The sequence below is a fragment of the Rhipicephalus microplus genome, unplaced genomic scaffold (genome assembly GCF_043290135.1).
Source record: "Rhipicephalus microplus isolate Deutch F79 unplaced genomic scaffold, USDA_Rmic scaffold_16, whole genome shotgun sequence".
Lineage (NCBI taxonomy): Eukaryota > Metazoa > Arthropoda > Arachnida > Ixodida > Ixodidae > Rhipicephalus > Rhipicephalus microplus.
In genome coordinates, this window is record NW_027464589.1 from 18,012,185 (window position 1) to 18,038,994 (window position 26,810).

A 26,810-nucleotide genomic window follows, 5' to 3' on the forward strand; every position below is an offset into this window, starting at 1 on the left:
ATCATAACATATCTTCAAAGCTATCAGCCCAAACAAAAAAAAGCGCCGCACCACCACCGGGTGGGCTCGAAACTCCAACCTTTCGGTTAACTGCCGATCGCGCTAGCCAATGGCGCAACGGAGACAGTCCTGCTCCACTCTTACCACCATTAGAACATATCTTCAAAGCTATCAGCCCAAAGAAAAAAAAAGCGCCGCACCACCAATGGGTGGACTCGAACCTCCAACTTTCCGGTTAACAGCCGATCTCGCTAGCCAATTGCGCCACGGAGACAGTCCTGCTCCACTCTCACCACCATCAGAACATATCTTCAAAGCTATCAGCAAAAAGAAAAAAAAGCGCCCCAGATCACCGGGTGAGCTCGAACTTCCAACCTTTCGGTTAACAGCCGATCGCGCTAGCCAGCTGCGCCAAGGAGACAGTCGTGCTCCACTCTCACCACCATCAGAACATATCTTCAAAGCTATCAGCGCAAAGAAAAAAGAAACACACCACTCCAGGGAGGGCTCGAAACTCCAAACTTTCGGTTAACAGCCGATCGCGCTAGCCAATAGCGCAACGGAGACAGTCCTGCTCCACTCTTACCACCATTAGAACATATCTTCAAAGCTATCAGCCCAAAGAAAAAAAAGCGCCGCACCACCAACAGGTGGGCTCGAACCTCCAACTTTCCGGTTAACAGCCGATCACGCTAGCCAATTGCGCCACGGAGACAGTCCTGCTGCACTCTCATCACCATCAGAATGTATCTTCAAAGAAGCTATCAGCCCAAAGAAAAAAAAGCGCCGCACCACCACCGGGTGGGCTCAAACCTCCAACTTTTGGGTTAACAGCCGATCACGCTAGCCAATTGTGCCACGGAGACAGTCCTGCTCCACTCTCACCACCATCAGAACATATCTTCAAAGCTATCAGCCCACAGAAAAAAAGCGCCGCGCAACCACCGGGTAGGCTCGAACCTCCAACTTTTGGGTTAACAGCCGATCGCGCTAGCCAATTGCGCCACGGAGACAGTCCTGCTCCACTCTCACCACCATAAGAACATATCTTCAAAGCTATCAGCCCAAAGAAAAAAAAGCGCCGCACCACCACCGGGTGGGCTCGAACATCCAACCTTTGGGTTAACAGCCGATCGCGCTGGCCAATTCTGCCACGGAGAAAGTCCTGCTCAACTCTCACCACAATTAGAATATATCTTCAAAGCTATCACCCCATAGAAATAAAAGCCCCGCACCACCACTGGGTGGGCTCGAACCTCCGACCTTTTGGTTAACAGCCGATCGCGCTAGCCAATTGCGCCACGGAGACAATCCTGCTCCACTCTCACCACCATAAGAACATATCTTCAAAGCTATCACGCCAAAGAAAAAAAAGCACCGCACCACTCCCGGGAGGGCTCGAAACTCCAAACTTTCGGTTAACAGCCGATCGCGCTAGCCCATTGCGCTACGGAGGAAGTCTTGCTCCACTCTCACCATCATCAGAACATATCTTCAAAGCTATCAGCGCAAAGAAAAAAAAGCGCTGCACCACCACCAGGTGGGCTCGAACCTCCAACCTTTCGGTTAACAGCCGATCACGCTAGCCCAATGCGCCACGCAGACAGTCTTGCTCCACTCTCACCACCATCAGAAGATATCTTCAAAGCTATCAGCGCAAAGAAAAAAGCAACACACCACTCCCGGGAGGGCTCGAAACTCCAACCTTTCGGTCAACAGCACATCGCGCTAGCCAATTGCGCCATGGAGACAGTCCTGCACCACTTTCACCACCACCAGAACATATCTTCAGAGCTATCACCCCAAAGAAAAAAAAGCGCCGCTCCACCACCGGTTGGGCTCGAACCTCCAACCTTTCGGTTAACAGCCGATCGCGCTAGCCAATTGCGCCACGAAGACAGTCCTGCTCTACTCTAACCACCATCAGAACATATATTCAAAGCTGATGAAAAAAAGCGCCGCACCACCGCCGGGTGGGCTTGAAACTCCAACCTTTCGGTTAACAGCCAATCGCGCTAGCCAATTGCGCCACGGAGACAGTGGTGCTCCACTCTCACCACCGTCAGAACATTTCTTCAGAGCTATCACCCCAAAGAAAAAAAAAGCGCCGCACCACCACCGGTTGCGCTCGAACCTCCAACCTTTCGGTTAACAGCCGATCGCGCTAGCCAATTGCGCCACGAAGACAGTCCTGCTCCACTCTCACCACCATCAGAACATATCTTCAAAGCTATTACCGCAAAGAAAAAAAAGCGCCCCAGCATCACCAGGTGGGCTCGAACTTCCAACCTTTCGGTTAAGAGCCGATCGCGCTATCCAACTGCGCCAAGGAGACAGTCGTGCTCCACTCTCACCACCATCAGAACATATCTTCAAAGCTATCAGCGCAAAGAAAAAAGCAACACACCACTCCCGGAAGGGCTCGAAACTCCAACCTTTCGGTTAACAGCCGATCGCGCTAGCCCATTGCGCTACGGATGCAGTCTTGCTCCACTCTCACCATCGTTAGAACATATCTTCAAAGCTATCAGCGCAAGGAAAAAAAGCGCTGCACCACCACCAGGTGGGCTCGAACATCCAACCTTTCGGTTAACAGCCGATCGCGCTAGCCCATTGCGCCACGGAGACAGTCTTGCTCCACTCTCACCACCATCAGAACATATCTTGAAAGCTATCAGCGCAAAGAAAAAAGCAACACACCACTCCCGGGAGGGCTCGAAACTCCAACCTTTCGGTCAACAGCCGATCGCGCTAGCCAATTGCGCCACGAAGACAGTCCTGCTCCACTCTCACCACCACAAGAACATATCTTCAAAGCTATCAGCCCAAAGAAAAAAAAGCGCCGCACCACCACTGGGTGGGCTCGAACCTCCGACCTTTTGGTTAACAGCCGATCGCGCTAGCCTATTGCGCCACGGAGACAGTCCTGCTCCACTCTCACCACCATCAGAACATATTTTCAAAGCTATCAGCCCAAAGAAAAAAAAGCGCCGCACCACCACCGGGTGGGCTCGAACCTACAACTTTCCGGTTAACAGCCGATCAAGCTAGCCAATTGCGCCACGGAGACAGTCCTGCTCCACTCTCACCACCATCAGAACATATCTTCAAAGCTATCAGTCCACAGAAAAAAAAAGCGCCACAAAACCACCGGGTAGGCTCGAACCTCCAACTTTTTGGTTAACAGCCGATCGCGCTAGCCAATTGCGCCACGGAGACAGACCTGCTCCACTCTCACCACCATAAGAACATATCATCAAAGCTATCAGCGCAAAGAAAAAAGCGCCACACCACCACTGGGTGGGCTCGAACCTCCGACCCTTTAGTTAACAGCCGATCGCGCTAGCCAATTGCGCCACGGAGACAGTCCTGCTCCACTCTCACCACCGTCAGAACATTTCTTCAGAGCTATCAGCCCAAAGAAAAAAAAAGCGCTGCACCACCACCGGGTGGGCTCGAACCTCCAACTTTCCGGTTACCAGCCGATCACGCGAGCCAATTGCGCCACGGAGGCAGTCCTGCTCCACTCTCACCACCATCAGAACATATCTTCAAAGCTATCAACCCAAAGAAAAAAAAGCGCTGCACCACCAACGGGTGGGCTCGAGCCTCCAACTTTTCGGTTAACAGCCGATCACGCTAGCCAATCGCGCCACGGAGACAGTCCTGCTGCACTCTCACCACCATCAGAACATATCTTCAAAGCTATCAGCCCACAAAAAAAAAGCGCCACACCACCATCGGGTGGGCTCGAACCTCCAACTTTTCGGTTAACAGCCGATCACGCTAGCCAATTGCGCCACGGAGACAGTCCTGCTTCACTCTCACCACCATCATAACATATCTTCAAAGCTATCAGCCCAAAGAAAAAAAAGCGCTGCACCACCACCGCGTGGGCTCAAACTACCAACTTTTCGGTTAACAGCCGATCACGCTAGCGAATTGCGCCACGGAGACAGTCCTGCTCCCCTCTCACCACCATCAGAACATATCTTCAAAGTTATCAGCCCAAAGAAAAAAAGCGCCGCACCACCACCGTGTGGGCTCGAACCTCCAACTTTTCGGTTAACAGCCGATCACGCTAGCCCATTGCGCCACGGAGACAGTCCTGCTTCACTCTCACCACCATCATAACATATCTTCAAAGCTATCAGCCCAAAGAAAAAAAAGCGCCGCACCACCACCGGGTGGGCTCAAACCTCCAACTTTTCGGTTAACAGCCGATCACGCTAGCCAATTGTGCCACGGAGACAGTCCTGCTCCACTCTCACCACCATCAGAACATATCTTCAAAGCTATCAGCCCACAGAAAAAAAGCGCCGCGCAACCACCGGGTAGGCTCGAACCTCCAACTTTTCGGTTAACAGCCGATCGCGCTAGCCAATTGCGCCACGGAGACAGTCCTGCTCCACTCTCACCACGATAAGAACATATCTTCAAAGCTATCAGCCCAAAGAAAAAAAAGCGCCGCACCACCACCGGGTGGGCTCGAACATCCAACCTTTGGGTTAACAGCCGATCGCGCTGGCCAATTCTGCCACGGAGAAAGTCCTGCTCAACTCTCACCACAATTAGAATATATCTTCAAAGCTATCACCCCATAGAAATAAAAGCCCCGCACCACCACTGGGTGGGCTCGAACCTCCGACCTTTTGGTTAACAGCCGATCGCGCTAGCCAATTGCGCCACGGAGACAATCCTGCTCCACTCTCACCACCATAAGAACATATCTTCAAAGCTATCACGCCAAAGAAAAAAAAGCACCGCACCACTCCCGGGAGGGCTCGAAACTCCAAACTTTCGGTTAACAGCCGATCGCGCTAGCCCATTGCGCTACGGAGGAAGTCTTGCTCCACTCTCACCATCATCAGAACATATCTTCAAAGCTATCAGCGCAAAGAAAAAAAAGCGCTGCACCACCACCAGGTGGGCTCGAACCTCCAACCTTTCGGTTAACAGCCGATCACGCTAGCCCAATGCGCCACGCAGACAGTCTTGCTCCACTCTCACCACCATCAGAAGATATCTTCAAAGCTATCAGCGCAAAGAAAAAAGCAACACACCACTCCCGGGAGGGCTCGAAACTCCAACCTTTCGGTCAACAGCGCATCGCGCTAGCCAATTGCGCCATGGAGACAGTCCTGCACCACTTTCACCACCACCAGAACATATCTTCAGAGCTATCACCCCAAAGAAAAAAAAGCGCCGCTCCACCACCGGTTGGGCTCGAACCTCCAACCTTTCGGTTAACAGCCGATCGCGCTAGCCAATTGCGCCACGAAGACAGTCCTGCTCTACTCTAACCACCATCAGAACATATATTCAAAGCTGATGAAAAAAAAGCGCCGCACCACCGCCGGGTGGGCTTGAAACTCCAACCTTTCGGTTAACAGCCAATCGCGCTAGCCAATTGCGCCACGGAGACAGTGGTGCTCCACTCTCACCACCGTCAGAACATTTCTTCAGAGCTATCACCCCAAAGAAAAAAAAAGCGCCGCACCACCACCGGTTGCGCTCGAACCTCCAACCTTTCGGTTAACAGCCGATCGCGCTAGCCAATTGCGCCACGAAGACAGTCCTGCTCCACTCTCACCACCATCAGAACATATCTTCAAAGCTATTACCACAAAGAAAAAAAAGCGCCCCAGCATCACCGGGTGGGCTCGAACTTCCAACCTTTCGGTTAAGAGCCGATCGCGCTATCCAACTGCGCCAAGGAGACAGTCGTGCTCCACTCTCACCACCATCAGAACATATCTTCAAAGCTATCAGCGCAAAGAAAAAAGCAACACACCACTCCCGTAAGGGCTCGAAACTCCAACCTTTCGGTTAACAGCCGATCGCGCTAGCCCATTGCGCTACGGATGCAGTCTTGCTCCACTCTCACCATCGTTAGAACATATCTTCAAAGCTATCAGCGCAAGGAAAAAAAGCGCTGCACCACCACCAGGTGGGCTCGAACCTCCAACCTTTCGGTTAACAGCCGATCGCGCTAGCCCATTGCGCCACGGAGACAGTCTTGCTCCACTCTCACCACCATCAGAACATATCTTGAAAGCTATCAGCGCAAAGAAAAAAGCAACACACCACTCCCGGGAGGGCTCGAAACTCCAACCTTTCGGTCAACAGCCGATCGCGCTAGCCAATTGCACCACGGAGACAGCACTGCTCCACTCTCACCACCATCAGAACATATCTTAAAGCTATCAGCCCAAAGAAAAAAAAGCGCCATACCACCACCGGGTGGGCTCGAACCTCCGACCTTTTGGTTAACCGCCCATCGCGCTAGCCAATTGCGCCAAGGAGACAGTCCTGCTCCACTCTCACCGCCATCACAACATATCTTCAAAGCTATCAGCCCAAAGAAAAAAAAGCGCCGCACCACCACCGGGTGGGCTCGAACCTCCAACTTTTCGGTTAACAGCCGATCACGCTAGCCAGTTGCGCCACGGAGACAGTCCTGCTTCAGTCTCACCACCATCAGAACATATCTTCAAAGCTATCAGCACAAAGAAAAAAAAGCGCCCCAGCATCACCGGGTGGGCTCGAACTTCCAACCTTTCGGTTAACAGCCGATCGCGCTATCCAACTGCGCCAAGGAGACAGTCGTGCTCCACTCTCACCACCATCAGAACATATCTTCAAAGCTATCAGCGCAAAGAAAAAAGCAACACACCACTCCAGGGAGGGCTCGAATCTCCAACCTTTTGGTTAACAGCCGATCGCGCTAGCCAATGGCGCCACGGAGACAGTCCTGCTCCACTCTTACCACCTTTAGAACATATCTTCAAAGCTATCAGCCCAAAGAAAAAAAAGCGCCGCACCACCAACGGGTGTGCTCGAACCTCCAACTTTCCGGTTAACAGCCGATCACGCGAGCCAATTGCGCCACGGAGGCAGTCCTGCTCCACTCTCACCACCATCAGAACATATCTTCAAAGCTATCAACCCAAAGAAAAAAAAGCGCTGCACCACCAACGGGTGGGCTCGAGCCTCCAACTTTTCGGTTAACAGCCGATCACGCTAGCCAATCGCGCCACGGAGACAGTCCTGCTGCACTCTCACCACCATCAGAACATATCTTCAAAGCTATCAGCCCACAGAAAAAAAGCGCCACACCACCATCGGGTGGGCTCGAACCTCCAACTTTTCGGTTAACAGCCGATCACGCTAGCCAATTGCGCCACGGAGACAGTCCTGCTTCACTCTCACCACCATCATAACATATCTTCAAAGCTATCAGCCCAAAGAAAAAAAAAGCGCTGCACCACCACCGCGTGGGCTCAAACTACCAACTTTTCGGTTAACAGCCGATCACGCTAGCGAATTGCGCCACGGAGACAGTCCTGCTCCCCTCTCACCACCATCAGAACATATCTTCAAAGTTATCAGCCCAAAGAAAAAAAGCGCCGCACCACCACCGTGTGGGCTCGAACCTCCAACTTTTCGGTTAACAGCCGATCACGCTAGCCCATTGCGCCACGGAGACAGTCCTGCTTCACTCTCACCACCATCATAACATATCTTCAAAGCTATCAGCCCAAAGAAAAAAAGCGCCGCACCACCACCGGGTGGGCTCGAAACTCCAACCTTTCGGTTAACTGCCGATCGCGCTCGCCAATGGCGCCACGGAGACAGTCCTGCTCCAATCTTACCACCATTAGAATATATCTTCAAAGCTATCAGACCAAAGAAAAAAAAAGCGCCGCACCACCAACGGGTGGACTCGAACCTCCAACTTTCCGGTTAACAGCCAATCACGCTAGCCAATTGCGCCACGGAGACAGTCCTGCTCCACTCTCACCACCATCAGAACATATCTTCAAGGCTATCAGCACAAAGAAAAAAAAAGCGCCCCAGCATCACCGGGTGGGCTCGAACTTCCAACCTTTCGGTTAACAGCCGATCGCGCTAGCCAGCTGCGCCAAGGAGACAGTCGTGCTCCACTCTCACCACCATCAGAACATATCTTCAAAGCTATCAGCGCAAAAAAAAGCAACACACCACTCCAGGGAGGGCTCGAAACTCCAACCGACCCGCAGGGCGCGGGTTCGAATCCCGGCTGCGGCGGCTGCATTTCCGATGGAGGCGGAAATGTTGTAGGCCCGTGTACTCAGATTTGGGTGCACGTTAAAGAAACCCAGGTGGTCTAAATTTCCGGAGCCCTCCACTACGGCGTCTCTCATAATCATATAGTGGTTTTGGGACGTTAAACCCCACATATCAATCAATCAATCAATCAATCGAAACTCAAACCTTTCGGTTAACAGCCGATCGCGCTAGCCAATGGCACCACGGAGACAGTCCTGCTCCACTCTTACCACCATTAGAACATATCTTCAAAGCTATCAGCCCAAAGAAAAAAAAAGCGCCGCACCACCACCGGTTGCGCTCGAACCTCCAACCTTTCGGTTAACAGCCGATTGCGCTAGCCAATTGCGCCACGAAGACAGTCCTGCTCCAGTCTCACCACCATCAGAACATATCTTCAAAGCTATTACCGCAAAGAAAAAAGCAACACACCACTCCCGGAAGGGCTCGAACCTCCAACTTTTCGGTTAACAGCCGATCACGCTAGCCAGTTGCGCCACGGAGACAGTCCTGCTTCAGTCTCACCACCATCAGAACATATCTTCAAAGCTATCAGCACAAAGAAAAAAAAGCGCCCCAGCATCACCGGGTGGGCTCGAACTTCCAACCTTTCGGTTAACAGCCGATCGCGCTATCCAACTGCGCCAAGGAGACAGTTTTTTTTTTTTTTTTTTATTTATTGCCTGGCATGGACATTGTACAGGGCAATCATTGCACACACATATATTACAATACAAAGAAAAAGAAAAAAAAAACAAGCATTGCCATCAGTCCCATTTGTACTGATGTTGTCCTCTTAAAAATACTTAAGGTTTGCCAGGGGTTCAAACCTTGACAACCATTCTGGCTCGATATCCTCTATTTTGCTACACTCAATGAATGCAGACATGCTTTGCCTGAAATAAATTACTGCTGGTTTTGCGTCCGGGTCGAAATGGTATCCGGCCATTCGTGCACGCCATATACAGTGGAGACCGGTCAACATCACTACATCGAATGGGACCCCATCATCATTTGTTACTGCGAGGTACCTTATTCCGTGTGGGTCTAGTGGAAAATCCTTCTTTATTGTCCTCTGTAATATGTCCCAAAAATGTACCCCTTCCCAACAATGCAAAAAAACATGGTCTATTGTTTCTGGTTTCTTACATATCAAGCAGTGTGACCCCCATAGTGTAAAAAAACCCCGTTCCTCTGTGAAAGTCTTTACTGATAGTGTTCCTGTGTGTAACTTGAAGAAAAAAGTTTTCACCCCTGTAGGTACCTGCATGTTTCTCACCCGCTTCAGTACGTTTTGTCCCGGTCTTCCACTGTATATGGCCCTGTACAATGGTACTGGCAAAACCATAGCATGCGCCAAGGAGACAGTCGTGCTCCACTCTCACCACCATCAGAACATATCTTCAAAGCTATCAGCGCAAAGAAAAAAGCAACACACCACTCCAGGGAGGGCTCGAATCTCCAACCTTTTGGTTAACAGCCGATCGCGCTAGCCAATGGCGCCACGGAGACAGTCCTGCTCCACTCTTACCACCTTTAGAACATATCTTCAAAGCTATCAGCCCAAAGAAAAAAAAGCGCCGCACCACCAACGGGTGTGCTCGAACCTCCAACTTTCCGGTTAACAGCCGATCACGCGAGCCAATTGCGCCACGGAGGCAGTCCTGCTCCACTCTCACCACCATCAGAACATATCTTCAAAGCTATCAACCCAAAGAAAAAAAAGCGCTGCACCACCAACGGGTGGGCTCGAGCCTCCAACTTTTCGGTTAACAGCCGATCACGCTAGCCAATCGCGCCACGGAGACAGTCCTGCTGCACTCTCACCACCATCAGAACATATCTTCAAAGCTATCAGCCCACAGAAAAAAAGCGCCACACCACCATCGGGTGGGCTCGAACCTCCAACTTTTCGGTTAACAGCCGATCACGCTAGCCAATTGCGCCACGGAGACAGTCCTGCTTCACTCTCACCACCATCATAACATATCTTCAAAGCTATCAGCCCAAAGAAAAAAAAGCGCTGCACCACCACCGCGTGGGCTCAAACTACCAACTTTTCGGTTAACAGCCGATCACGCTAGCGAATTGCGCCACGGAGACAGTCCTGCTCCCCTCTCACCACCATCAGAACATATCTTCAAAGTTATCAGCCCAAAGAAAAAAAGCGCCGCACCACCACCGTGTGGGCTCGAACCTCCAACTTTTCGGTTAACAGCCGATCACGCTAGCCCATTGCGCCACGGAGACAGTCCTGCTTCACTCTCACCACCATCATAACATATCTTCAAAGCTATCAGCCCAAAGAAAAAAAGCGCCGCACCACCACCGGGTGGGCTCGAAACTCCAACCTTTCGGTTAACTGCCGATCGCGCTCGCCAATGGCGCCACGGAGACAGTCCTGCTCCAATCTTACCACCATTAGAATATATCTTCAAAGCTATCAGACCAAAGAAAAAAAAAGCGCCGCACCACCAACGGGTGGACTCGAACCTCCAACTTTCCGGTTAACAGCCAATCACGCTAGCCAATTGCGCCACGGAGACAGTCCTGCTCCACTCTCACCACCATCAGAACATATCTTCAAAGCTATCAGCACAAAGAAAAAAAAAGCGCCCCAGCATCACCGGGTGGGCTCGAACTTCCAACCTTTCGGTTAACAGCCGATCGCGCTAGCCAGCTGCGCCAAGGAGACAGTCGTGCTCCACTCTCACCACCATCAGAACATATCTTCAAAGCTATCAGCGCAAAAAAAGCAACACACCACTCCAGGGAGGGCTCGAAACTCCAACCGACCCGCAGGGCGCGGGTTCGAATCCCGGCTGCGGCGGCTGCATTTCCGATGGAGGCGGAAATGTTGTAGGCCCGTGTACTCAGATTTGGGTGCACGTTAAAGAACCCCAGGTGGTCTAAATTTCCGGAGCCCTCCACTACGGCGTCTCTCATAATCATATAGTGGTTTTGGGACGTTAAACCCCACATATCAATCAATCAATCAATCAATCGAAACTCCAACCTTTCGGTTAACAGCCGATCGCGCTAGCCAATGGCACCACGGAGACAGTCCTGCTCCACTCTTACCACCATTAGAACATATCTTCAAAGCTATCAGCCCAAAGAAAAAAAAAGCGCCGCACCACCACCGGTTGCGCTCGAACCTCCAACCTTTCGGTTAACAGCCGATTGCGCTAGCCAATTGCGCCACGAAGACAGTCCTGCTCCAGTCTCACCACCATCAGAACATATCTTCAAAGCTATTACCGCAAAGAAAAAAGCAACACACCACTCCCGGAAGGGCTCGAAACTCCAACCTTTCGGTTAACAGCCGATCGCGCAAGCCCATTGCGCTACGGATGCAGTCTTGCTCCACTCTCACCATCGTCAGAACATATCTTCAAAGCTATCAGCGCAAGGAAAAAAAAGCGCTGCACCACCACCAGGTGGGCTCGAACCTCCAACCTTTCGGTTAACAGCCGATCGCGCTAGCCCATTGCGCCACGGAGACAGTCTTGCTCCACGCTCACCACCATCAGAACATATCTTGAAAGCTATCAGCGCAAAGAAAAAAGCAACACACCACTCCCGGGAGGGCTCGAAACTCCAACCTTTCGGTCCACAGCCGATCGCGCTAGCCAATTGCGCCACGGAGACAGTACTGCTCCACTCTCACCACCATCAGAACATATCTTCAAAGCTATCAGCCCAAAGAAAAAAAAGCGCCATACCACCACCGGGTGAGCTCGAACCTCCGACCTTTTGGATAACCGCCCATCGCGCTAGCCAATTGCGCCATGGAGACAGTCCTGCACCACTCTCACCACCATCACAACATATCTTCAAAGCTATCAGCCCAAAGAAAAAAAAAGCGCCGCACCACCACCGGGTGGGCTCGAACCTCCAACTTTTCGGTTAAGAGCCGATAGCGCTAGCCAGTTGCGCCACGGAGACAGTCCTGCTTCAGTCTCACCACCATCAGAACATATCTTCAAAGCTATCAGCACAAAGAAAAAAAAGCGCCCCAGCATCACCGGGTGGGCTCGAACTTCCAACCTTTCGGTTAACAGCCGATCGCGCTATCCAACTGCGCCAAGGAGACAGTCGTGCTCCACTCTCACCACCATCAGAACATATCTTCAAAGCTATCAGCGCAAAGAAAAAAGCAACACACCACTCCAGGGAGGGCTCGAATCTCCAACCTTTTGGTTAACAGCCGATCGCGCTAGCCAATGGCGCCACGGAGACAGTCCTGCTCCACTCTTACCACCTTTAGAACATATCTTCAAAGCTATCAGCCCAAAGAAAAAAAAGCGCCGCACCACGAACGGGTGGGCTCGAACCTCCAACTTTCCGGTTAACAGCCGATCACGCTAGCCAATTGCGCCACGGAGACAGTCCTGCTCCACTCTCACCACCATCAGAACATATCTTCAAAGCTATCAGCCCAAAGAAAAAAAAAGCGCCGCACCACCACCGGGTGGGCTCGAACTTCCAACCTTTCGGTTAACAGCCGATCGCGCTAGCCAGCTGCGCCAAGGAGACAGTCGTGCTCCACTCTCACCACCATCAGAACATATCTTCAAAGCTATCAGCGCAAAGAAAAAAGAAACACACCATTCCAGGGAGGGCTCGAAACTCCAAACTTTCGGTTAACAGCCGATCGCGCTAGCCAATGGCGCAACGGAGACAGTCCTGCTCCACTCTTACCACCATTAGAACATATCTTCAAAGCTATCAGCCCAAAGAAAAAAAAGCGCCGCACCACCAACGGGTGGGCTCGAACGTCGAACTTTCCGGTTAACAGCCGATCACGCTAGCCAATTGCGCCACGGAGACAGTCCTGCTGCACTCTCACCACCATCAGAACGTATCTTCAAAGCTATCAGCCCAAAGAAAAAAAAGCGCCGCACCACCACCGGGTGGGCTCAAACCTCCAACTTTTCGGTTAACAGCCGATCACGCTAGCCAATTGTGCCACGGAGACAGTCCTGCTCCACTCTCACCACCATCAGAACATATCTTCAAAGCTATCAGTCCACAGAAAAAAAGCGCCGCGCAACCACCGGGTAGGCTCGAAGCTCCAACTTTTCGGTTAACAGCCGATCGCGCTAGCCAATTGCGCCACGGAGACAGTCCTGCTCCACTCTCACAACCATAAGAACATATCTTCAAAGCTATCAGCCCAAAGAAAAAAAAGCGCCGCACCACCACCGGGTGTGCTCGAACATCCAACCTTTGGGTTAACAGCCGATCGCGCTAGCCAATTGCCCCACGGAGACAGTCGTGCTCCACTCTCACCACCGTCAGAACATTTCTTCAGAGCTATCACGCCAAAGAAAAAAAAGCACCGCACCACCACCGGTTGCGCTCGAACCTCCAACCTTTCGGTTAACAGCCGATCGCGCTAGCCAATTGCGCCACGAAGACAGTCCTGCTCCACTCTCACCACCATCAGAACATATTTTCAAAGCTATTACCGCAAAGAAAAAAGCAACACACCACTCCCGGGAGGGCTCGAAACTCCAAACTTTCGGTTAACAGCCGATCGCGCTAGCCCATTGCGCTACGGAGGAAGTCTTGCTCCACTCTCACCATCATCAGAACATATCTTCAAAGCTATCAGCGCAAAGAAAAAAAAGCGCTGCACCACCACCAGGTGGGCTCGAACCTCCAACCTTTCGGTTAACAGCCGATCACGCTAGCCCAATGCGCCACGGAGACAGTCTTGCTCCACTCTCACCACCATCAGAAGATATCTTCAAAGCTATCAGCGCAAAGAAAAAAGCAACACACCACTCCCGGGAGGGCTGGAAACTCCAACCTTTCGGTCAACAGCCGATCGCGCAAGCCAATTGCGCCACGGAGACAGTACTGCTCCACTCTCACCACCATCAGAACATATCTTCAAAGCTATCAGCCCAAAGAAAAAAAAGCGCCATACCACCACCGGGTGGGCTCGCACCTCCGACCTTTTGGTCAACAGCGCATCGCGCTAGCCAATTGCGCCATGGAGACAGTCCTGCTCCACTCTTACCACCATCAGAAGATATCTTCAAAGCAATCAGCCCACAGAAAAAAAGCGCCGCGACACCACTGGGTAGGCTCGAACTTCCAACTTTTCGGTTACCAGCTGATCGCGCTAGCCAATTGCGCCACGGAGACAGTCCTGCTCCACTCTCACCACCATAAGAACATATCTTCAAAGCTATCAGCCCAAAGAAAAAAAAGCGCCGCACCACCACCGGGTGGGCTCGAACATCCAACCTTTCGGTTAACAGGCGATCGCGCTAGCCAATTGCCCCACGGAGACAGTGGTGCTCCACTCTCACCACCGTCAGAACATTTCTTCAGAGCTATCACCCCAAAGAAAAAAAAGCACCGCACCACCACCGGTTGCGCTCGAACCTCCAACCCTTCGGTTAACAGCCGATCGCGCTAGCCCATTGCGCCACGGAGACAGTCTTGCTCCACTCTCACCACCATCAGAACATATCTTCAAAGCTATCAGCGCAAAGAAAAAAGCATCACACCACTCCCGGGAGGGCTCGAAACTCCAATCTTTCAGGGTCAACAGCCGATCGCGCTAGCCAATTGCGCCACGGAGACAGTACTGCTCTACTCTCACCACCATCAGAACATATCTTCAAAGCTATGAACCCAAAGAAAAAAAAGCGCCGCACCATCACCGGGTGGGCTCGAGCCTCCAACTTTTCGGTTAACAGCCGATCACGCTAGCCAATTGCGCCACGGAGACAGTCCTGCTCCACTCTCACCACCATCAGAACATATCTTCAAAGCTCTCAGCCCACAGAAAAAAAAGCGCCGCACCACCACCGGGTGGGCTCGAACCTCCAACTTTTCGGTTAACAGCCGATCACGCTAGCCAATTGCCCCACAGAGACAGTCCTGCTTCACTCTCACCACCATCATAACATATCTTCAAAGCTATCAGCCCCAAAAAAAAAGCGCCGCACTACCACCGGGTGGGCTCAAACTACCAACTTTTCGGTTAACAGCCGATCACGCTAGCGAATTGCGCCTCGGAGACAGTCCTGCTCCCCTCTCACCACCATCAGAACATATCTTCAAAGTTATCAGCCCAAAGAAAAAAAGCGCCACACCACCACCGTGTGGGCTCGAACCTCCAACTTTTCGGTTAACAGCCGATCACGCTAGCCCAATGCGCCACGGAGACAGTCCTGCTTCACTCTCACCACCATCATAACATATCTTCAAAGCTATCAGCCCAAACAAAAAAAAGCGCCGCACCACCACCGGGTGGGCTCGAAACTCCAACCTTTCGGTTAACTGCCGATCGCGCTAGCCAATGGCGCAACGGAGACAGTCCTGCTCCACTCTTACCACCATTAGAACATATCTTCAAAGCTATCAGCCCAAAGAAAAAAAAAGCGCCGCACCACCAATGGGTGGACTCGAACCTCCAACTTTCCGGTTAACAGCCGATCTCGCTAGCCAATTGCGCCACGGAGACAGTCCTGCTCCACTCTCACCACCATCAGAACATATCTTCAAAGCTATCAGCAAAAAGAAAAAAAAGCGCCCCAGATCACCGGGTGAGCTCGAACTTCCAACCTTTCGGTTAACAGCCGATCGCGCTAGCCAGCTGCGCCAAGGAGACAGTCGTGCTCCACTCTCACCACCATCAGAACATATCTTCAAAGCTATCAGCGCAAAGAAAAAAGAAACACACCACTCCAGGGAGGGCTCGAAACTCCAAACTTTCGGTTAACAGCCGATCGCGCTAGCCAATAGCGCAACGGAGACAGTCCTGCTCCACTCTTACCACCATTAGAACATATCTTCAAAGCTATCAGCCCAAAGAAAAAAAAGCGCCGCACCACCAACAGGTGGGCTCGAACCTCCAACTTTCCGGTTAACAGCCGATCACGCTAGCCAATTGCGCCACGGAGACAGTCCTGCTGCACTCTCATCACCATCAGAATGTATCTTCAAAGAAGCTATCAGCCCAAAGAAAAAAAAGCGCCGCACCACCACCGGGTGGGCTCAAACCTCCAACTTTTCGGTTAACAGCCGATCACGCTAGCCAATTGTGCCACGGAGACAGTCCTGCTCCACTCTCACCACCATCAGAACATATCTTCAAAGCTATCAGCCCACAGAAAAAAAGCGCCGCGCAACCACCGGGTAGGCTCGAACCTCCAACTTTTCGGTTAACAGCCGATCGCGCTAGCCAATTGCGCCACGGAGACAGTCCTGCTCCACTCTCACCACCATAAGAACATATCTTCAAAGCTATCAGCCCAAAGAAAAAATAGCGCCGCACCACCACCGGGTGGGCTCGAACATCCAACCTTTGGGTTAACAGCCGATCGCGCTGGCCAATTCTGCCACGGAGAAAGTCCTGCTCAACTCTCACCACAATTAGAATATATCTTCAAAGCTATCACCCCATAGAAATAAAAGCCCCGCACCACCACTGGGTGGGCTCGAACCTCCGACCTTTTGGTTAACAGCCGATCGCGCTAGCCAATTGCGCCACGGAGACAATCCTGCTCCACTCTCACCGCCATAAGAACATATCTTCAAAGCTATCACGCCAAAGAAAAAAAAAGCACCGCACCACTCCCGGGAGGGCTCGAAACTCCAAACTTTCGGTTAACAGCCGATCGCGCTAGCCCATTGCGCTACGGAGGAAGTCTTGCTCCACTCTCACCATCATCAGAACATATCTTCAAAGCTATCAGCGCAAAGAAAAAAAAGCGCTGCACCACCACCAGGTGGGCTCGAACCTCCAACCTTTCGGTTAACAGCCGATCACGCTAGCCCAATGCGCCACGCAGACAGTCTTGCTCCACTCTCACCACCATCAGAAGATATCTTCAAAGCTATCAGCGCAAAGAAAAAAGCAACACACCACTCCCGGGAGGGCTCGAAACTCCAACCTTTCGGTCAACAGCGCATCGCGCTAGCCAATTGCGCCATGGAGACAGTCCTGCACCACTTTTACCACCACCAGAACATATCTTCAGAGCTATCACCCCAAAGAAAAAAAAAGCGCCGCTCCACCACCGGTTGGGCTCGAACCTCCAACCTTTCGGTTAACAGCCGATCGCGCTAGCCAATTGCGCCACGAAGACAGTCCTGCTCTACTCTAACCACCATCAGAACATATATTCAAAGCTGATGAAAAAAAAGCGCCGCACCACCGCCGGGTGGGCTTGAAACTCCAACCTTTCGGTTAACAGCCAATCGCGCTTTCTTTCGAAATTTGCTCTTTCGAAATAAATCTTTGTTGGAAGTGGCGCTCCGTGTGTGTGTACTGTCTCTCTTCGTCCGTGTCGTTTTCGCGCCTTAAGCTGCAAATATGTTAAACCAACAAGCCCAGTCTGCTATTCTTACAAAGCCAATTGCGCCACGGAGACAGTGGTGCTCCACTCTCACCACCGTCAGAACATTTCTTCAGAGCTATCACCCCAAAGAAAAAAAAAGCGCCGCACCACCACCGGTTGCGCTCGAACCTCCAACCTTTCGGTTAACAGCCGATCGCGCTAGCCAATTGCGCCACGAAGACAGTCCTGCTCCACTCTCACCACCATCAGAACATATCTTCAAAGCTATTACCGCAAAGAAAAAAAAGCGCCCCAGCATCACCGGGTGGGCTCGAACTTCCAACCTTTCGGTTAAGAGCCGATCGCGCTATCCAACTGCGCCAAGGAGACAGTCGTGCTCCACTCTCACCACCATCAGAACATATCTTCAAAGCTATCAGCGCAAAGAAAAAAGCAACACACCACTCCCGGAAGGGCTCGAAACTCCAACCTTTCGGTTAACGGCCGATCGCGCTAGCCCATTGCGCTACGGATGCAGTCTTGCTCCACTCTCACCATCGTTAGAACATATCTTCAAAGCTATCAGCGCAAGGAAAAAAAGCGCTGCACCACCACCAGGTGGGCTCGAACCTCCAACCTTTCGGTTAACAGCCGATCGCGCTAGCCCATTGCGCCACGGAGACAGTCTTGCTCCACTCTCACCACCATCAGAACATATCTTGAAAGCTATCAGCGCAAAGAAAAAAGCAACACACCACTCCCGGGAGGGCTCGAAACTCCAACCTTTCGGTCAACAGCCGATCGCGCTAGCCAATTGCACCACGGAGACAGCACTGCTCCACTCTCACCACCATCAGAACATATCTTAAAGCTATCAGCCCAAAGAAAAAAAAGCGCCATACCACCACCGGGTGGGCTCGAACCTCCGACCTTTTGGTTAACCGCCCATCGCGCTAGCCAATTGCGCCAAGGAGACAGTCCTGCTCCACTCTCACCGCCATCACAACATATCTTCAAAGCTATCAGCCCAAAGAAAAAAAAGCGCCGCACCACCACCGGGTGGGCTCGAACCTCCAACTTTTCGGTTAACAGCCGATCACGCTAGCCAGTTGCGCCACGGAGACAGTCCTGCTTCAGTCTCACCACCATCAGAACATATCTTCAAAGCTATCAGCACAAAGAAAAAAAAGCGCCCCAGCATCACCGGGTGGGCTCGAACTTCCAACCTTTCGGTTAACAGCCGATCGCGCTATCCAACTGCGCCAAGGAGACAGTCGTGCTCCACTCTCACCACCATCAGAACATATCTTCAAAGCTATCAGCGCAAAGAAAAAAGCAACACACCACTCCAGGGAGGGCTCGAATCTCCAACCTTTTGGTTAACAGCCGATCGCGCTAGCCAATGGCGCCACGGAGACAGTCCTGCTCCACTCTTACCACCTTTAGAACATATCTTCAAAGCTATCAGCCCAAAGAAAAAAAAGCGCCGCACCACCAACGGGTGGGCTCGAACCTCCAACTTTCCGGTTAACAGCCGATCACGCGAGCCAATTGCGCCACGGAGGCAGTCCTGCTCCACTCTCACCACCATCAGAACATATCTTCAAAGCTATCAACCCAAAGAAAAAAAAGCGCTGCACCACCAACGGGTGGGCTCGAGCCTCCAACTTTTCGGTTAACAGCCGATCACGCTAGCCAATCGCGCCACGGAGACAGTCCTGCTGCACTCTCACCACCATCAGAACATATCTTCAAAGCTATCAGCCCACAGAAAAAAAGCGCCACACCACCATCGGGTGGGCTCGAACCTCCAACTTTTCGGTTAACAGCCGATCACGCTAGCCAATTGCGCCACGGAGACAGTCCTGCTTCACTCTCACCACCATCATAACATATCTTCAAAGCTATCAGCCCAAAGAAAAAAAAAAGCGCCGCACCACCACCGCGTGGGCTCAAACTACCAACTTTTCGGTTAACAGCCGATCACGCTAGCGAATTGCGCCACGGAGACAGTCCTGCTCCCCTCTCACCACCATCAGAACATATCTTCAAAGTTATCAGCCCAAAGAAAAAAAGCGCCGCACCACCACCGTGTGGGCTCGAACCTCCAACTTTTCGGTTAACAGCCGATCACGCTAGCCCATTGCGCCACGGAGACAGTCCTGCTTCACTCTCACCACCATCATAACATATCTTCAAAGCTATCAGCCCAAAGAAAAAAAGCGCCGCACCACCACCGGGTGGGCTCGAAACTCCAACCTTTCGGTTAACTGCCGATCGCGCTCGCCAATGGCGCCACGGAGACAGTCCTGCTCCAATCTTACCACCATTAGAATATATCTTCAAAGCTATCAGACCAAAGAAAAAAAAGCGCCGCACCACCAACGGGTGGACTCGAACCTCCAACTTTCCGGTTAACAGCCAATCACGCTAGCCAATTGCGCCACGGAGACAGTCCTGCTCCACTCTCACCACCACCAGAACATATCTTCAAAGCTATCAGCACAAAGAAAAAAAAGCGCCCCAGCATCACCGGGTGGGCTCGAACTTCCAACCTTTCGGTTAACAGCCGATCGCGCTAGCCAGCTGCGCCAAGGAGACAGTCGTGCTCCACTCTCACCACCATCAGAACATATCTTCAAAGCTATCAGCGCAAAAAAAAAGCAACACACCACTCCAGGGAGGGCTCGAAACTCCAACCGACCCGCAGGGCGCGGGTTCGAATCCCGGCTGCGGCGGCTGCATTTCCGATGGAGGCGGAAATGTTGTAGGCCCGTGTACTCAGATTTGGGTGCACGTTAAAGAACCCCAGGTGGTCTAAATTTCCGGAGCCCTCCACTACGGCGTCTCTCATAATCATATAGTGGTTTTGGGACGTTAAACCCCACATATCAATCAATCAATCAATCAATCAATCGAAACTCCAACCTTTCGGTTAACAGCCGATCGCGCTAGCCAATGGCACCACGGAGACAGTCCTGCTCCACTCTTACCACCATTAGAACATATCTTCAAAGCTATCAGCCCAAAGAAAAAAAAAGCGCCGCACCACCAACGGGTGGGCTCGAACCTCCAACTTTCCGGTTAACAGCCGATCACGCTAGCCAATTGCGCCACCCACGGAGACAGTCCTGCTCCACTCTCAACACCATCAGAACATATCTTCAAAGCTATCAGCCCACAGAAAAAAAAGCGCCGCACCACCACCGGGTGGGCTCAAACCTCCAACTTTTCGGTTAACAGCCGATCACGCTAGCCAATTGTGCCACGGAGACAGTCCTGCTCCACTCTCACCACCATCAGAACATATCTTCAAAGCTATCAGCCCACAGAAAAAAAGCGCCGCGCAACCACCGGGTAGGCTCGAACCTCCAACTTTTCGGTTAACAGCCGATCGCCTAGCCAATTGCGCCACGGAGACAGCCCTGCTCCACTCTCACCACCATAAGAACATATCTTCAAAGCTATCAGCCCAAAGAAAAAAAAGCGCCGCACCACCACTGGGTGGGCTCGAACCTCCGACCTTTTGGTTAACAGCCGATCGCGCTAGCCAATTGCGCCACGGAGACAATCCTGCTCCACTCTCACCACCATAAGAACATATCTTCAAAGCTATCACGCCAAAGAAAAAAAAGCACCGCACCACCACCGGTTGCGCTCGAACCTCCAACCTTTCGGTTAACAGCCGATCGCGCTAGCCAATTGCGCCACGAAGACAGTCCTGCTCCACTCTCACCACCATCAGAACATATTTTCAAAGCTATTACCGCAAAGAAAAAAGCAACACACCACTCCCGGGAGGGCTCGAAACTCCAAACTTTCGGTTAACAGCCGATCGCGCTAGCCAATTGCGCTACGGAGGAAGTCTTGCTCCACTCTCACCATCATCAGAACATATCTTCAAAGCTATCAGCGCAAAGAAATAAAAGCGCTGCACCACCACCAGGTGGGCTCGAACCTCCAACCTTTCGGTTAACAGCCGATCACGCTAGCCCAATGCGCCACGGAGACAGTCTTGCTCCACTCTCACCACCATCAGAAGATATCTTCAAAGCTATCAGCGCAAAGAAAAAAGCAACACACCACTCCCGGGAGGGCTCGAAACTCCAACCTTTCGGTCAACAGCCGATCGCGCTAGCCAATTGCGCCACGGAGACAGTACTGCTCCACTCTCACCACCATCAGAACATATCTTCAAAGCTATCAGCCCAAAGAAAAAAAAGCGCCATACCACCACCGGGTGGGCTCGAACCTCCGACCTTTTGGTAAACAGCGCATCGCGCTAGCCAATTGCGCCATGGAGACAGTCCTGCACCACTCTCACCACCGTCAGAACATTTCTTCAGAGCTATCACCCCAAAGAAAAAAAAAGCGCCGCACCACCACCGGTTGCGCTCGAACCTCCAACCTTTCGGTTAACAGCCGATCGCGCTAGCCAATTGCGCCACGAAGACAGTCCTGCTCCACTCTCACCACCATCAGAACATATCTTCAAAGCTATTACCGCAAAGAAAAAAAAGCGCCCCAGCATCACCGGGTGGGCTCGAACTTCCAACCTTTCGGTTAACAGCCGATCGCGCTATCCAACTGCGCCAAGGAGACAGTCGTGCTCCACCCTCACCACCATCAGAACATATCTTCAAAGCTATCAGCGCAAAGAAAAAAGCAACACACCACTCCCGGAAGGGCTCGAAACTCCAACCTTTCGGTTAACAGCCGATCGCGCTAGCCCATTGCGCTACGGATGCAGTCTTGCTCCACTCTCACCATCGTCAGAACATATCTTCAAAGCTATCAGCGCAAGGAAAAAAAAGCGCTGCACCACCACCAGGTGGGCTCGAACCTCCAACCTTTCGGTTAACAGCCGATCGCTCTAGCCCATTGCGCCACGGAGACAGTCTTGCTCCACTCTCACCACCATCAGAACATATCTTGAAAGCTATCAGCGCAAAGAAAAAAGCAACACACCACTCCCGGGAGGGCTCGAAACTCCAACCTTTCGGTCAACAGCCGATCGCGCTAGCCAATTGCGCCACGGAGACAGTACTGCTCCACTCTCACCACCATCAGACCATGTCTTCAAAGCTATCAGCCCAAAGAAAAAAAAGCGCCATACCACCACCGGGTGGGCTCGAACCTCCGACCTTTTGGTTAACCGCCCATCGCGCTAGCCAATTGCGCCATGGAGACAGTCCTGCACCACTCTCACCACCATCACAAGATATCTTCAAAGCTATCAGCCCAAAGAAAAAAAAGCGCCGCACCACCACCGGGTGGGCTCGAACCTCCAACTTTTCGGTTAACAGCCGATCACGCTAGCCAGTTGCGCCACGGAGACAGTCCTGTTTCAGTCTCACCACCATCAGAACATATCTTCAAAGCTATCAGCACAAAGAAAAAAAAGCGCCCCAGCTTCACCGGGTGGGCTCGAACTTCCAACCTTTCGGTTAACAGCCGATCGCGCTATCCAACTGCGCCAAGGAGACAGTCGTGCTCCACTCTCACCACCATCAGAAGATATCTTCAAAGCTATCAGCGCAAAGAAAAAAGCAACACAACACTCCAGGGAGGGCTCGAATCTCCAACCTTTTGGTTAACAGCCGATCCCGCTAGCCAATGGCGCCACGGAGACAGTCCTGCTCCACTCTTACCACCTTTAGAACATATCTTCAAAGCTATCAGCCCAAAGAAAAAAAAGCGCCGCACCACCAACGGGTGGGCTGGAACCTCCAACTTTCCGGTTAACAGCCGATCACGCTAGCCAATTGCGCCACGGAGACAGTCCTGCTCCACTCTCGCCACCATCAGAACATATCTTCAAAGCTATCAACCCAAAGAAAAAAAAGCGCTGCACCACCAACGGGTGGGCTCGAGCCTCCACCTTTTCGGTTAACAGCCGATCACGCTAGCCAATCGCGCCACGGAGACAGTCCTGCTTCACTCTCACCACCATCATAACATATCTTCAAAGCTATCAGCCCAAAGAAAAAAAAGCGCCGCACCACCACCGGGTGGGCTCGAAACTCCAACCTTTCGGTTAACTGCCGATCGCGCTAGCCAATGGCGCCACGGAGACAGTCCTGCTCCACTCTCAACACCATCAGAACATATCTTCAAAGCTATCTGCCCAAAGAAGAAAAAGCGCCGCACCACCAACGGGTGGACTCGAACCTCCAACTTTCCGGTTAACAGCCAATCACGCTAGCCAATTGCGCCACGGAGACAGTCCTGCTCCACTCTCACCACCATCAGAACATATCTTCAAAGCTATCAGCACAAAGAAAAAAAAAGCGCCCCAGCATCACCGGGTGGGCTCGAACTTCCAACCTTTCGGTTAACAGCCGATCGCGCTAGCCAATTGCGCCACGGAGACAGTCGTGCTCCACTCTCACCACCATCATAACATATCTTCAAAGCTATCAGCCCAAAGAAAAAAAAGCGCCGCACCACCACCGGGTGGGCTCAACTACCAACTTTTCGGTTAACAGCCGATCACGCTAGCGAATTGCGCCACGGAGACAGTCCTGCTCCACTCTCACCACCATCAGAACATATATTCAAAGCTATCAGCCCAAAGAAAAAAAGCGCCGCACCACCACCGTGTGGGCTCAAACCTCCAACTTTTCGGTTAACAGCCGATCACGCTAGCCAATTGCGCCACGGAGACAGTCCTGCTTCACTCTCACCACCATCATACCATATCTTCAAAGCTATCAGCCCAAAGAAAAAAAGCGCCGCACCACCACCGGGTGGGCTGGAAACTCCAACCTTTCGGTTAACTGCCGATCGCGCTAGCCAATGGCGCCACGGAGACAGTCCTGCTCCACTCTTACCACCATCAGAACATATCTTCAAAGCAATCAGCCCAAAGAAAAAAAAGCGCCGCACCACCACCGGGTGGGCTCGAACATCCAACCTTTTGGTTAACAGCCGATCGCGCTAGCCAATTGCCCCACGGAGACAGTGGTGCTCCACTCTCACCACCGTCAGAACATTTCTTCAGATCTATCACCCCAAAGAAAAAAAAAGCGCCGCACCACCACCGGTTGCGCTCGAACCTCCAACCTTTCGGTTAACAGCCGATCGCGCTAGCCCATTGCGCCACGGAGACAGTCTTGCTCCACTCTCACCACCATCAGAACATATCTTCAAAGCTATCAGCGCAAACAAAAAAGCATCACACCACTCCCGGGAGGGCTCGAAACTCCAACCTTTCGGGTCAACAGCCGATCGCGCTAGCCAATTGCGCCACGGAGACAGTACTGCTCTACTCTCACCACCATCAGAACATATCTTCAAAGCTATGAACCCAAAGAAAAAAAAGCGCCGCACCATCACCGGGTGGGCTCGAGCCTCCAACTTTTCGGTTAACAGCCGATCACGCTAGCCAATTGCGCCACGGGGACAGTCCTGCTCCACTCTCACCACCATCAGAACATATCTTCAAAGCTATCAGCCCACAGAAAAAAAAAGCGCCGCACCACCACCGGGTGGGCTCGAATCTCCAACTTTTCGGTTAACAGCCGATCACGCTAGCCAATTGCGCCACAGAGACAGTCCTGCTTCACTCTCACCACCATCATAACATATCTTCAAAGCTATCAGCCCAAAGAAAAAAAAAGCGCCGCACCACCACCGGGTGGGCTCAAACTACCACCTTTTCGGTTAACAGCCGATCACGCTAGCGAATTGCGCCACGGAGACAGTCCTGCTCCCCTCTCACCACCATCAGAACATATCTTCAAAGTTATCAGCCCAAAAAAAAAAGCGCCGCACCACCACCGTGTGGGCTCGAACCTCCAACTTTTCGGTTAACAGCCGATCACGCTAGCCAATTGCGCCACGGAGACAGTCCTGCTTCACTCTCACCACCATCATAACATATCTTCAAAGCTATCAGCCCAAAGAAAAAAAAAGCGCCGCACCACCACCGGGTGGGCTCGAAACTCCAACCTTTCGGTTAAGTGTCGATCGCGCTAGCCAATGGCGCCACGGAGACAGTCCTGCTCCACTCTTACCACCATTAGAACATATCTTCAAAGCTATCAGCCCAAAGAAAAAAAAAGCGCCGCACCACCATTGGGTGGACTTGAACCTCCAACTTTCCGGTTAACAGCCGATTACGCTAGCCAATTGCGCCACGGAGACAGTCCTGCTCCACTCTCACCACCATCAGAACATATCTTCAAAGCTATCAGCACAAAGAAAAAAAAAGCGCCCCAGATCACCGGGTGGGCTCGAACTTCCAACCTTTCGGTTAACAGCCGATCGCGCTAGCCAGCTGCGCCAAGGAGACAGTCGTGCTCCACTCTCACCACCATCAGAACATATCTTCAAAGCTATCAGCGCAAAGAAAAAAGAAACACACCACTCCAGGGAGGGCTCGAAACTCCAAACTTTCGGTTAACAGCCGATCGCGCTAGCCAATGGCGCAACGGAGACAGTCCTGCTCCACTCTTACCACCATTAGAACATATCTTCAAAGCTATCAGCCCAAAGAAAAAAAAGCGCCGCACCACCACCGGGTGGGCTCGAACATCCAACCTTTGGGTGAACAGCGCATCGCGCTAGCCAATTGCGCCATGGAGACAGTCCTGCACCACTCTCACCACCGTCAGAACATTTCTTCAGAGCTATCACCCCAAAGAAAAAAAAAGCGCCGCACCACCACCGGTTGCGCTCGAACCTCCAACCTTTCGGTTAACAGCCGATCGCGCTAGCCAATTGCGCCACGAAGACAGTCCTGCTCCACTCTCACCACCATCAGAACATATCTTCAAAGCTATTACCGCAAAGAAAAAAAGCGCCCCAGCATCACCGGGTGGGCTCGAACTTCCAACCTTTCGGTTAACAGCCGATCGCGCTATCCAACTGCGCCAAGGAGACAGTCGTGCTCCACTCTCACCACCATCAGAACATATCTTCAAAGCTATCAGCGCAAAGAAAAAAGCAACACACCACTCCCGGAAGGGCTCGAAACTCCAACCTTTCGGTTAACAGCCGATCGCGCTAGCCCATTGCGCTACGGATGCAGTCTTGCTCCACTCTCACCATCGTCAGAACATATCTTCAAAGCTATCAGCGCAAGGAAAAAAAAAGCGCTGCACCACCACCAGGTGGGCTCGAACCTCCAACCTTTCGGTTAACAGCCGATCGCTCTAGCCCATTGCGCCACGGAGACAGTCTTGCTCCACTCTCACCACCATCAGAACATATCTTGAAAGCTATCAGCGCAAAGAAAAAAGCAACACACCACTCCCGGGAGGGCTCGAAACTCCAACCTTTCGGTCAACAGCCGATCGCGCTAGCCAATTGCGCCACGGAGACAGTACTGCTCCACTCTCACCACCATCAGACCATATCTTCAAAGCTATCAGCCCAAAGAAAAAAAAGCGCCATACCACCACCGGG